The 14463-nt window shown below is 45.8% G+C and overlaps 1 non-coding gene and 1 pseudogene across 1 annotated transcript; one reads left to right on the forward strand and one right to left on the reverse strand.

Moving 5' to 3' along the window:
- Positions 1 to 5047: 5047 nt before the first annotated feature.
- Positions 5048 to 5166, reverse strand: LOC141106962 (5S ribosomal RNA; annotated as a pseudogene).
- A 2622-nt stretch (positions 5167 to 7788) lies between these two features.
- Positions 7789 to 7907, forward strand: LOC141107026 (5S ribosomal RNA). Its single transcript, XR_012235779.1, has one exon. It is a non-coding gene; the product is annotated as a 5S ribosomal RNA (ribosomal RNA).
- Positions 7908 to 14463: the final 6556 nt, after the last annotated feature.

The raw sequence follows: 14463 nt of genomic DNA on the forward strand, positions 1-14463 counted from the left end.
CAAAATTTTGCAATAAGTTCCCCTCCTCCCTCCACAGTTGCCTTTCCCATAACCTCCAGTATCTGGGGTCTAATAGACCCCATATCTCTCCATAAAGAGGACTCATGTTCATCCCTTGTGACAGCAATAAAGTTGATAAAAAAAAGTGACAGTGTAAAAAAAAAGTTTTAAATAAAGTAAATAATATTTTTTTTTTAAATGTTTTAAAGCTCCCTGAATTCAATGACAGTGGGTAGAGCTGGGGGAACTTACAAGTAAATATAAGGGTGACCCCAGCATAAAAACATAAATGTCAAACTGTGCTATATAATAAAATTCGTACAATATCGAGATGCAGGACAGATAAGAAATATGACATTGATTGGGGATAGAGGTGGACGAGTATTACCCACAACTAGACTGCTAGACTAAATATCCAAGAAAAAAAAAAAGGGGGGTAGGGGGTTGGAGGAGCAGGTGTCCCTAGTGTAAGAAGAGAACAATGTCGAGAAAGTTGTGGGACACCTGCTCCTCCAACCCCCCCCTTCCCCCACCCGACTCACCCCCCCCCTTTTTTTTTTTTCCTGGATATTTAGTCTAGCAGTCTAGTTGTGGGTAATACTCGTCCACCTCTATCCCAAACAATGTCGCATTTCTGATCTGTCCTGCATCCCGATATTGTACGAATTTTATTATATAGCACAGTTTGACATTTATGTTTTTATGCTGGGGTCACCCTTATATTTACTTGTAAGTTCCCCCAACTCTACCCACTGTCATCAAATTCAGGGCACTTTAAAACATTTAAAAAAGTTATTATTTATTTTATTTAAAATTTTTTTACACTGTCCATTTTTTTTCAACTTTATTGCTATCACAAGGGATGAACACAAGTCCTCTTTATGGAGAGATCTGGCGTCTATTAGAAAGGGTAGACGGTGCCTCTCTCCCAGGTGAGCAGGACTAAATCCAGGAGGTCAGCCAGATTGCGGGACCTCCGGAGATATGAGTCAATGAAAACAAAGTGGTGCTAGGGTCTCCATGTCTCATGACAGATCTCCTCCCGGTTGTGTAAGGTGGCGGTGAGATCTTCCATGTCTCTCAGTTCGTTCATTTTAGAAAACCACAGGGCCTTGGATGGCGGGAACTCCGATCTCCAACAGAGGGGGACGCATGCCTTAGCCGCATTCAATAACTGGATTGTAAGGGAGGCCTTGTATTTCTTAATTGGTTGCAGTGAAAGATGAAGCAGACAAGTTGTGGGGTTCCCTTCCAGGTCGACATTTGTCAGGTGCTTGATCGTGCTGGTCACTTCTCGCCAGAATGGTCTGAGTCTAGGACAGTCCCAGAAGATATGCAACATCGTTCCCTCTGCATTGCCACACCGCCAACACAGACTAAGAACTTGAAACAGTGCAGAGTGGTGGGCACACTGTACCATCGAGTCAGAATTTTGTAACAGGTCTCTTGGACTCTGGTAGCTATGGAGGACTTCTGGGCAAAATGAAGGATCTTCTCCTTCTGAGAGTCAGTGAATTGAGTATCCGGGTCTGATTCCTACCTAGAAAGGAATAGATGGACAAAACCTTCTGCCGGTCAAATCAACGAGGTGTAGATTGTCGAAAGATTATGGCTCCGCCCGGCGACAAATATTTTCCAATTCTATAAGCTGTCGAGATATGCCCGGGATCCATAAACACCTGCGAAGAAAAGTATGCAGCTGGAGTTCACTCCAGCAGTCTGTGGCAGACACTCCGGCAGAAGAGGAGAGTTGGTTCGCCGCCAGTCATTGGAAGTGAGGGTTCTGAAGGCCGGGTGCAAATTCCAGATTGCCTAGAATCTGTACCATATGGGAGGATGATGGCGACACTGAGGAATGTTGGAAGGCGTTCCTAGCCACCAACAGTGTGCTTCCTAAGGTGGGGTGATCCATGAGGGCTTTGGGCAGAGGTAAGGTAAGCCGCGGAGGGGAAATTCTGAACCCAATGACTTGACCATGTTGATGTTGAGAATGGAAGATTTGGACAGATTAATTTGGAAAAAAGAGAGCCATACTCTTGCAGGGAGTGGAGCAGGTTAAGAAGAAAACCAGATCATCGGCAAATGTGGCTACCTTGTGCACCCCGACATTTTTTGATACCCGACAATGGCAGAGTCTGCCCTTACTTTACACAGAAAGGGCTCTAGGGAGAGTATAAATATCAGAGGGGACAAGGGGCAGCCTTGCCTTGTGCCATTATGAATATTTAAGAAGTTAGAGCTCATCTCATTAACCTTGACCACGGCTGTGGGATGAGAATGGAGAGATAGTATCCAACTCAACATAGAAGACCGTAGACCAATGTGTTCAAGGGTGGCCAGCATAAAAGTCCAGTTTACCGGTGGACAGCAAGAGAAGAGGCTGGTTCGACGATCGGGCTGCGTGGATTAGGTTGATCACCCGATTGGTGTTGTTGCAAGGCTCTCGAAGAGGCACAAAGCCTGCCTGATCTCTATGGACAAGACACGGGATATGTGGGAGCAACCTATTGGCCAGAATTTTTGAAAACAGTTTCAAATCAGTGTTCAGTAGCACTATCGGGCGATAGTTCCTGCACCATAATGGGTCCTTCCTATCCTTTGGCATCAGAGAAATATAGGCTCTCAAGGTGTCTATTGGGAAGGATTCCCCCTCCATGAAAGAATTAAGGGCAGAGACTAGGGGTCATTTCAAAAAAGACCTTGTAATTAGTAGGGGTATGGCCATCGGGGTCGGGGCCTTTTTTGGTTTTGAGTGAGCCAGGGCGGCTCTCAATTCCTCAGTTGTGATAGGCTCTTCCAGTTCTTCTTGAACTGCAAGAGGGAACGACAGCATGCCAGAAAAGGCTCGGTATGACTGAGGGGTAGTTCTGTAGTCAGAGGGGGGTTTGAGGGGGGGGCACCATCTAAGTTGTAAAGGCCCTCATAGAAGGATCTAAACTCTGCCACCATATCGGAGGAAGTAGTCAACCTCCGTCCAGAGACAGCCATGATGCTGGAAATGTAGGTTTTCGTGTAAGAATTTCGTACATTGTATGTTGTGTCCAGGCCAGTTTTTGCTTCGTTTTGTGGAATATGAGTGAGCGGAGTTCCTCGCAAACTCTAAGGAGGTCTTGATAAGTGGAACGAGCAAGAGTGGCCTTGTGGGAGCATTTCAGACTACGCATTTAGTCAAAAAGTTCTTCCATACGACGGGACCTCTCTCTTTTAGGACAAGCTCCTATTCTGATCAGTGCGCCCTGGACGACTGTCTTATGGGCCTTCCTCACCACCAACGTATTGGTGACAGCAGCTTTATTGATGGAAAAATACTCCCGCAAGGTGGCCAGGAGTTTGGAACGGATCTCCTCCGATTGGAGCAAAGACTCATTTAGTCTCCAGGATGGAGGGGTCTGGATTACTGGTCCCAGTTGGAGTGTTAGGTGAACCGGAGCGTGATCAGAAAGAGAGATGACATCGATAGAGGTAGACACTACTCTAGATAAGTCTTTGTGCCTTATCAAAAGAAAGTCAAGTCGGTCCATAGCGAAGTTGAGGTCACCCCCAAAGTCCAAGAGCTCTGGGAGGAGCTGTCAGAAACCATGAATCAGACTGAGACAGAAGTACAGTTAAAGCACACATGTTTAATAATAATAATAAAAAGGTAAACAGAGTAAACGTAGTCAAAACATAGCCAGAGTTCAGGAACCGGAACGGATAGTCAAACAAGCCAAAACATCAGGGAGCCAGAGATGAGCGTAGTAGAAGCAGGATCTGGAGCTAGAAGGAATGTCAGCCAAGCAAGTCTTTAACAGGAACACAGGAGAGCGTCTCTAGAGATGTGACCAGAGATGTGACCAAGGCAAAGACAGAGACCATCTGGGCTGGACGGCATAAGTAGGCAGGACTGACAAGCAGAATATCATCAACAAGTGAGTCACTGGGGAGAGAAAGGAGCTGGCAATTAGCCGACAGCTGGGCGGCCAGATTTGAGAAGGAAGGGCTGAGCCCAGCCCTGATAGGAGCCTCTGCAGAAACTGGGGGTGGTCCAGGTTCGGAAAATAAACATTTAAACAGAAGAAACAGACAGTGCAAAACCCAATTACTAAAACTCAGCAGCTGGACACTGTAGGTCAATATACAAAACCTAAAAAGACATACACAAAATATAGCAGTGCAGCGCTCAATACAGGTCAGATGTATACACATAAAATGTACATATTAAACGTACCTAAATAAAACGCATGAGGCAAAGTCCCAAAAAATATATCTTAGTCCGAGGAGATTAAAAGCTGCCCACTTGCAGAAGGGGAATCCCTCAGTTGGCAAGGAAAGGGTGCAGTGATAGGATAAGATTGTATTCGTTGTATCACCACCAATGTGAACCTCCACCAAAGGTCTAGGCTGCTCACCTTATTGAGTGGACCTTCTGCGTTAACAGCAAGGTCACTCATGCATTCCCTTTCACAGGGTAGATTATGAAGATAGGGGTCCACAGGCAGTATCCCACATTCAGTCTCATCGGTTGATATATATCATGTTAAAAACAAAAATAACAGGACATAGTGCTCTCCATACAAAAAGCTATAAAATGTATTAAATAAGAAAAATATTACTCACAAAGCAAGCACTGTTTCCCAGTGCAGGAGTATACAGCATAAAATGAACCAGATGGGTGGCTGTACTGACATCACAGAGCCCATCGCACGCGTATCGTCCGTGTGGACTTCCTCAGCGAATCTGATTGGGGGCCCGTGTGTCAGCTCTTATATCTAATCCTGGTTCCACATACAATTCATGATGATACTGGAAACCCCGCCCACTCTCCAATAATACACAGGTGAATGGACTTAACTACTAAGTAGTAGAGAATCAGGAGTGGCTACAAATCTAATAGGGCACAAGCAAGCTGAATACACTGATAACTTACTGATAGGCAGCCACCATTCCTCCCATGTTATGAGCTAAAGCATTTCCAGGTCAAATCCTTATCTTCCAATAGCAGTGAACACTGCTGTGTCCTGAAAGACAGCCCTCCCCCATTTCCGGGTCAAAAAAAAAAAAAATTTTAAGCCTGCGGCACCTGGTATTCCCAGGCAGTCTCCCATCCAGGTACTAACCAGGCCCCACCCTGCTTAGCTCCTGAGATCAGACAAGATCGGGCGCTTTCAGGGTGATGTGGCTATAGGCACATCCATCTCGTTCAATGGCACCTAACGCTGCTGCGTCCTGGGAAGAAGCCCGCCCTCTAAAGGGGCGTTCGTATGGAGACGGGGATGGGGGGCGGGAGCACAACAAACAAACTGCCCCTTTCATACACGTCGCTCACAGACTAAGTGAACGGCAACAGGGAGCGCAGACGCAATCCGCGCTCCGCCCCTCCCTTCCACGTCACCCCCTGGACAGATCGAGATGCAAACTCCAGTCTCCTTGGCAACGACATGAAATCACTCCCAAGAGCGCCTCCTTCATTCCTCTGGCCTGTCAGCGTGGGTAATAACAACATTCACCCACAATGGCAAGCAGGCTAACATAAAATTAGCAACTAATCAGAGACATAGGGAGCAGAAACAAGGCTAACGTTAATAAAAAAATAATTATAATAAAGTAAAAATTATTATAAAAATAATGTAATATAGTTATAAAGTTAAGAGGAGGGAGGCTACTCAAAAAGTACCTATGGGGATACCCCAGAGAGGCTATAATTGAAGCATATGGGGGAAGTTCATAAAGTCACCCCCCTCCCTTATGTCAGAATCCATCCTAAGGTGTCGTACACACTCTTCCAGATGGTGAATGTGTACCAAAAACAAATGCTATTCCCTCCCAGTTGTCACCAGAGGGATATACGAAAAGTGAAATGGAAAAAGTCAAACAAAATACATATATCACCACCCCAATATATGTAATATCGGTGGCGTATTAAATATCGGGGTTAAAAATATGAATATAAATTTGATAGAAAAATTATAATAAAAAGACATCAGTACAACCACCTCATCTGTACACAAATACAATTAGAATGTATACATATACCACAAACAAATATACATTATGGACCAATATTCTAAATGGTCGGGGGCTAGAAACCAACATAAACTAACGGTCTGAAAAAAAACAATTAAGGTCAAACTCAACGTTCAACCCTAAAGGGACCCCAACCTTTGTCTCAAATACCCAAAAAGATTCTCATCGACTGAGCTGCCGTATGAAATTCCCACCACTCCAATGCTTCGTTACCTTCTCTATTCCCCAGAACTTTAGCCCCGCAGGGCTGCGGTTATGGAAAAGTTGGAAGTGCTTGGAGACATTGTGTGTGCGGAGTCCTCGTTTAATGTTGTTAACATTTTCTCCGACTCTTACATGGAGGGGCCTAGAAGTCCTACCCACATATTGGTAGCCACACTCACATTGCAACATATACACCACCCCGGCAGTGTTGCACGTAATCAACTCCATGATTTTGTAGTTTTTACCCGTGGCAAAAGCCACAAATTCCTTCCTCTTCTTTATTTATTTATTATTTATTTATTTCAGGTACTTATATAGCGCCGTCAATTCTTTATATTGTTTCTAGCCTGTTTACACGCCGGACAGTGTCCACAGGCATAAAAGCCATTAAGGAAGCCAAGCATTCTATTCACCGGGTAAACCGGGGGATCTATCACGCCTGGCGCAAGTCTATCTCTAAGAGAAGGAGCTCTTTTGTAAATAAACAATGGTCGGTCTGGGAGGACCGGACCCAAGGTTCTGTCAAGTTTTAAAATGGGCCAATGTTTCTGTACTATCTTGTGCTGAATATTAAAATCAAGGATCATCCTGATCTGTTTAGGCTCACTCTGGGCTACTCTAGGGGCATTCAACACGTTGAACATTGAGTTTGACCTTAATTGTTTTATTTCAGACCCTTAGTTTATGTTGGTTTCTAGCCCCTTACCATTTAGAATATTGGTCCATAATGTATATTTGTTTGTAATATATGTATACATTCTAATTGTATTTGTGTACAGATGAGGTGGTTGTACTGATGTCTTTTTATTATAATTTTTCTATCAAATTTATATTCATATTTTTAACCCCTGTAGGTCCTACACGATAATACATGGGGTGGCGATATATGTATTTTTTTTTACTTTTTGCATTTCACTTTTCGTATATCCCTCTGGTGACAACTGGGAGGGAATAGCATTTGTTTTTGGTACACATTCTCCATCTGGAAGAGTGTGTAGGACACCTTAGGATGGATTCTGCCATAAGGGAGGGGGGTGACTTTATGAACTTCCCCCATATGCTTCAATTATAGCCTCTTTGGGGTATCCCCATTGGTACTTTTTGAGTAGCCTCCCTCCTCTTAGCTTTATAACTATATTACATTATTTTTATAATAATTTTTACTTTATTATAATTATTTTTTTATTAACGTTAGCCTTGTTTCTGCTCCCTATGTCTCTGATTAGTTGCTAATTTTATGTTAGCCTGCTTGCCATTGTGGGTAAATGTTGTTATTACCAACGCTGACAGGCCAGAGGAATGAAGGAGGCGCTCTTGGGAGTGATTTCATGTCGTTGCCAAGGAGACTGGCGTTTGCATCTCGATCTGTCCAGGGGGTGACGTGGAAGGGAGGGGCGGAGCGCGGATTGCGTCTGCGCTCCCTGTTGCCGTTCACTTAGTCTGTGAGCGACGTGTATGAAAGGGGCGGTTTGTTTGTTGTGCTCCCGACCCCCATCACCGTCTCGTTACGAACGCCCTTTTAGAGGGCGGGCGTCTTCCCAGGATGCAGCAGCGTTAGCTGCCATTGAACAAGATGGATTTGCCTACAGCCATATCACCCTGAAAGCGCCTGATCTTGTCTGATTTCGGAAGCTAAGCAGGGTGGGACCTGGTTAGTACCTGGATGGGAGACCGCCTGGGAATACCAGGTGCCGTAGGCTTAAATTTTTTTTTTTGACCCGGAAATGGGGACGGGCTGTCTTTCAGGATACAGCAGTGTTCACTGCTATTGGAAGATAAGGATTTGACCTGGAAATGCTTTAGCTCATAAAGGAAGGAAGGAAGGAATGGTGGCTGCCTATCAGTAAGTTATCAGTATATTCAGCTTGCTTGTGCCCTATTAGATTTGTAGCCACTCCTGATTCTCTACTACTTAGTAGTTAAGTCCATTCACCTGTGTATTATTGGAGAGTGGGCGGGGTTTCCAGTATCATCATGAATTGTATGTGGAACCAGGATTTGATATAAGAGCTGACACACGGGCCCCCAATCAGATTCGCTGAGGAAGTCCACACGGACGATACGCGTGCGAGGGGCTCTGTGATGTCAGTACAGCCACCCATCTGGTTCATTTTATGCTGTATACTCCTGCACTGGGAAACAGTGCTTGCTTTGTGAGTAATATTTTTCTTATTTAATAAATTTTATACCTTTTTGTATGGAGAGCACTATGTCCTGTTATTTTTGTTTTTAACATGATATATATCAACCGATGAGACTGAATTTGGGATACTGCCTGTGGACCCCTATCTCCATAATCTACCCTTGTGGAAGGGAATGCATGAGTGACCTTGCTGTTAACGCAGAAGGTCCACTCAATAAGGTGAGCAGCCTAGACCCTTGGTGGAGGTTCACATTGGTGGTGATACAACAAATACAATCTTATCCTATAACTGCACCCTTTCCTTGCCAACTGAGGGATCCCCTTTCTGCAAGTGGGCAGCTTTTGATCTCCTCGGACTAAGATATATTTTTTGGGACTTTGCCTCATGCGCTTTATTTATGTACGTTTAATATGTACATTTTATGTGTATACATCTGACCTGTATTGAGCGCTGCACTGCTATATTTTGAGAAAATAAACATTAGCACAGGTGACCCGCACATAAAACACCTTTCCCCTCAGGAGGAGGAAATGACCCTGGGTGTCCGTCCGTTGTGCCTCAAAAGTCCAGAGGAATGATTTGGCCAGCAGGATGCTTACCCCCTTGGACTTGGAGATGGGAAAAACACTGTGATATGCCACTGGAAAAGCCCCATTAGTCAATTTACGAAATGCATTTCCTGTAGGAAAGCAACTTGAGTTTTACTTTTCCTCAAATCAGCCAAAAGCTGAGAGCTTTTCTCCAGTGTGTTAAGGCCTCCCACATTGAGGGAAGTGAACTTAAGGAGACCCATCTTGCCCACCGGTCAATGGGCAGACCCAGTAAAGTGTGGGAGAGAACCCCAGTCAACAGATCTCCCCGAGGCGTGAGGTAGAGAACAAGAACAGAGAAAAAGATACAGGGAGAAAAGAAGCAGGAGAAGGGGAAACAGGAGAATGAGAGGAAAAGGTGAGTGAATAATCTATGAACAGTGTAAATAAGTCAATCAAGAGTCCAGTCTATTTGGGGGGTGAACAGAGCGTTAGGAGTCGCCCGAATCGAGCAACTAAACTGCAATAAAAAACAAAACATTTGGAGATGCACAAGGTGAGAGCATCAAGAACCACATAATAGTTATTACTAGAGCCAGCAAAATTAAAATACAAAAAATAAATCTATGATTCAAACATGGGGAGCAAGAAAAGAAAGAACCATTAACTGTGACCATACTGTGGTGGTTGACCTGGGTGAGACACTTATATCGATGATACTCCAGGTGGGCGGCATATAATAGAGAACAGGTGGGGTGCATAGCCTTTTCACCGCTCCCCAGGGCACCAGGACAGAGGGTCAGAGGGTCAAAATGCATATACCACACTTGGAGATAAAGAGCAAAACAGTTAGCTGACAGTAGTACCATAATTATGAAAGAAACACTCCTGATAGACAGGCCCTACCACCCCATCAACAAATTAAGAACAACATCTGAGAACTGCCAAGGGGGGGGCTAGAGATATAGGGAATGCACAAAGGTAGAGTTCCCACTAGGCAGCGCCACATAGGGTCAACAAGTGAATAGTAAAATCTGACACGGGGAGGCAGAGGTATCAGGGTGTGGAGCCTGTCTGCAGACCCCATGCTCCTCTATGCAGGTCACCCCCTCCCCCCACCACCTAAGACGGTGACAGAAAGGGGAGCGCGGCACAGACAACAAAAACCCAACAAATGCAACAAATGAAACTGGGTAACCTGGGCCCGAAGGCCAGGATCAAGTGAGATATGTCTTTGAAGGCTCAAAACCCATAATCAGGGGACCCGAAGTGAAATTGGTCATTTGGTCCAGCAGAGAGGAGTTAGCATACATGTCTGCAAAGCCCAGTGGATTAGAACTCGGCAAAGGGAATAATACCCAGTACGTTTGACCTGAAATAGAGAAATTGCTAGGTCCCTCTGAAGGGATCCACCAAGTCAGGTTTTACAATGTGTTACCAGCTACCTAGGCAGATGAAGATGTCAGATAAAACCAGTAATAAAAAATCAGGGGATCAAGAGAGAAGTTGTGCATTTGTGACAGCATAAAAGGTAGTAGCAAACATGCCTGCAAAGCCCAGAGGGTCAAAACAAGGCAGAGGCATTAAAATCTAGTTCCTTGGGCCTGAAATGTAAAGACTGCTGGGACTCACGGGAGGGATCCACCAATGCAGGTTTGGCAATGTCTTACCAGCCACTTAGACCAATGGAGAGGTCAGGCCTCAGAGGAGGTTAGATGGGATCTAGGGGCCTCGCTACTTGAAGCACAAGACCAGGGTCGCCTGAACCGCTGCAGTCTTGGTAAGGGTGGGCCGAACGCCTCATGGGTGAGCAGATAATTCTGCCAATTGGGGATGCTTATAGCAGGCTTGTATAGGAAGCTGAACAGTTCTGGGAGTTGGTCTGGGGAGCACAGATAGAAGTCAGAGCCCTGCCTCTGCACAATTAGATGGAAAGGGTGGCCCCAGCAGTAAGTAGCTTCTGCTTCACGGATTACTTTGGGAAGAGGTCAAATGAGCCCCCGCATGGCCCGTGTTTGCCTGGAGACATCTGGGTAGATCCATACAAGAGCTCCGTACAAGAGCTCCGTCAAAGTCATTAGGGCCTTTTGACCAGGCCTGGCATAGGATCTCCTCTTTAACAGTGAAGAAGTGGACCCTGCACAAAACATCCCGTGGGGGGTCCAAGGGAGCAGTGCCTTGTATGGATGAGGGAGATGCCCTAGGGCCTGGCACTCGGTGTACCCTATCTAGCTTTAGTTCGGTGGTAGGAGGCTTGCCCAGTACCTGGTTCAGGATAGCTACCACTGTAGTGTGAAGATCTGGGCCCATGGTGACCTCTGAGATGCCGCAGAGGTGCAGATTGTTTCTCCTGCCCCTGTTCTCCCCATCATCCAGCCGCAGCTAGACTTCAACAAGATGGCGGCGGATGACCTGGTGTTCCATCTCCAGCGTGGTGATGTGGGGCTCTGTAGCAGTGGTAGTCAATTCTAGGTCCGTCACCCGTTCTTCCACTGTGTCCACCTGCTGGTGAAGATCATGGAGCTCCCTTGTGAGAGCATGTACAATTGAAGCCGCCATAGCCTGCAGGTATTGTTTAGTGGGCAGCTCCGCAATTATATCCCAGAGGGCTCCCTAGGAGCGGCCGCCTGCCCCTCCAGTTAACTCAGAGTCAGGCTGTGAGCCTGATGCAGGAAAGCTGGGGACAGTATAGGTTAGAGCAGTCAATCGGTTTGTGAGCGCAGGTCCCCGGCCGCTGCAGTCCCCGGTTGAGTACCATGCTTGCTTGTGTACCTCGCTTGCTGGTGTTGGTGGCAACGCTCGCCAGGGTGACTTGCGGTGGCTCCATCTTGGACAAGACCATGGGAGAAGAAACAGTGTGCTGCCTTAAAAAGTAATGGGTAATCTCGGGTCCCCTCAATTCTCCAGTGGCCGGCGGGTGTTTGTGATCCCCCAGCATGACAGAGCGGCTCGTCTGTGCAGTCCAGCGCATGAATCTCAGTCTCAGCCCCACATTCAGTGGGAAGGAGAGTCGGGTGATTTCCAGAGCAGGAGAGGGAGCTTACGGGCCTGGAAGAGTGCTTGAATAAATGCTACATTCATGGGCTCTTCCAGTATGGAATCAGATAAGATGCCTAGCAAGCAATATCGAAGGGTCAGGGGGTACTTTAGATTGAAATACCCTATTAAGGGTATCCATAACATCTATCTGTAGCAAAGTCTTTAGCCTCCTCCAGTCCAATGAGGACCTTCAGGGCCAAAGATAGCTGATATCCTTCTGTATGTGGTGGGTTGTGAGGCATAGTGGGTGCAAGGTGGATAAAGTTATTGGGCACCAGACACTTATTGGACGTAAAAGAGCTTTTTTTTTCTCTTAACAGTCCTTTTCATATTTTGAGGGGGAAAGAGGGTTAGGGCCAGGACACCCTTAAGCAGTTTCAATTTCAACTGGCAGACTCCGAGACTTCAATAGGAGGACAGTCATACAGAGAAAGGCCCCCAGCAAGGCGCCACATCTGCACGTCCAGGATTGCTATCTCCTATGGCAACAGTCTTTAACAGTTCCTAACACAAATCGTTAAAGTCCTCTTTGCTTCACTACAACTTCTACTTGTAGTTCTTCAGCCCCTTGAACTCCTGGTATCTCACTGGACTGATTCACTGACTCTGAATCCCTGGAGCTCCTCAAAGCTTTGCGGTGGTATCTCCCTCAAGCGTCACCCACGATTCCCTGCTGGGTCCCTAGCTTGGCACTCCAGATACTTCTCAAGCTTCACCCCTGCTAACCGGCTCGGTCCCTGGCTTGACTCACAAGGCTAACTTGATCACCGCCTGAATTTTCCCGATTCACCACCATGCGCGTTCGGTGAGAATGCTGCTCTGATACTTGCTTCAGTTACTCACTGTGGTCCCTGGTAAAGGTGGTTGGGCCCTTAGTGGCGACAGCTTTCCTTCCACCTCCGACCACGACAAGTTCTCGGGCCGGCAGAACCGTCATTTATGGTTGGACTGCAATCCCAACCCTGCTCTGCCCTCTTACTTCTGGATAGGCCCTCACACAGCTTGGCAGCCACATTCCCCCGGTATGAAGACACACGTTCTCTCAGACAGCCGTCTAGGTGGCACAAAACATAGATCACCTGACATCACTTGAATATATAGGTTCTCCCAGCAGGCCAAGGGATTCAAGAAAACATGTGCTCATTGGCTGAGATACGCCATATACCCAGAACCTGACCTTGGGTTTCCCTTCTCGTACCTAGTACCACCAAGTACCTGACCAACTAGCAGTAGAAGAGAAAAGTGCAACAAGGCCAAACTTGGGAGAAATCAATGGATCTCTAGCAACTGACCAGGGTAACTACTCCTGGTGAAGAAAATTTGTGAGGAGCTTCCTGACTTAACCCCAGGGCGCTACATATCCAATAGTGGTGGAGCCTATTACACCTCCTGAGAAGATGGATAAGATCACTTCTATCTCGTTTGCATTTACAGCACATAGGATCTGTGAGTATACCCATATTGTAGAGGCTAACAGGAGTGCAGTGTCTGATCTCAATTGAGTTGTACAATTTAGACAATTTTTGTGAGGAAATTAAAGAGCTGGATACCACAGCCTGCAGAGCCTCTCCCCACTGGTCTTATCATGTCTATTTAGTTTACATTTATTTGCGCTGCACTGTACTGTTTTTTATATTATATTATATTGTGGGGCTATGTGAAATTACCCTTAGTGTTCAGCTTGCAATATCTTTAATTTATTATTGTAATTTGGGGATTGTTTGTGCTGACTGGATTATATTTTAATATATCATATGTACAGTTAGGGAAAAAAGTATTTGAACCCCTGCTGATTTTGTACATTTGCCCACTGACAAAGAAATAATCTGTCTATAATTTTTAATGGTAGGTTTATTTTAACAATGTGAGGCAGAATAACAATAAAAATATCCAGAAGAACGCATTTCAAAAAAGTTATAAATTGATTTGCATTTTAATAAGTTAAATAAGTATTTGACCCCTTCGCAAAACATGACTTAGTACTTGGTGGCAAAACCCTTGTTGGCAATCACAGAGTTCAGACGTTTCTTTTAGTTGGCCACCAGGTTTGCACACATCTCAGGAGGGATTTTATCCCACTCCTCTTTGCAGATCCTCTCCAAGTCATTAAGGTTTTCGAGGCTGATGTTTGGTAACTCGAACCTTCAGCTCCCTCCACATATTTTCTATGGAATTAAGGTCTGGAGACTGGCTAGGTCACTCCAGGACATTAATGTGCTTCTTCTTGAGCCACTCATTTGTTGCCTTGGCCTTGTGTTTTGGGTCATTGTCATGCTGGAATACCGATCCATGACCCATTTTCAATGCCCTGGCTAAGGGAAGGAGGTTCTCACCCGAGATTTGATGGTACATGGCCCCGTCCAGCATCTCTTTGATGCGGCAAAGTTGTCCTGTCTCCTTAGCAGAAAAACATCCCCAAAGCATAATGTTTCCACCTCCATGTTTGACGCTGGGGGTGGTGTTCTTGGGGCCATAGGCAGCATTCCTCTTCCTCCTCTAAACACGGCGAGTTGAGTTGATGCCAAAGAGCTTGATTTTGGTCT

The sequence above is a fragment of the Aquarana catesbeiana genome, linkage group LG08 (assembly GCF_042186555.1).
Source record: "Aquarana catesbeiana isolate 2022-GZ linkage group LG08, ASM4218655v1, whole genome shotgun sequence".
NCBI lineage: Eukaryota > Metazoa > Chordata > Amphibia > Anura > Ranidae > Aquarana > Aquarana catesbeiana.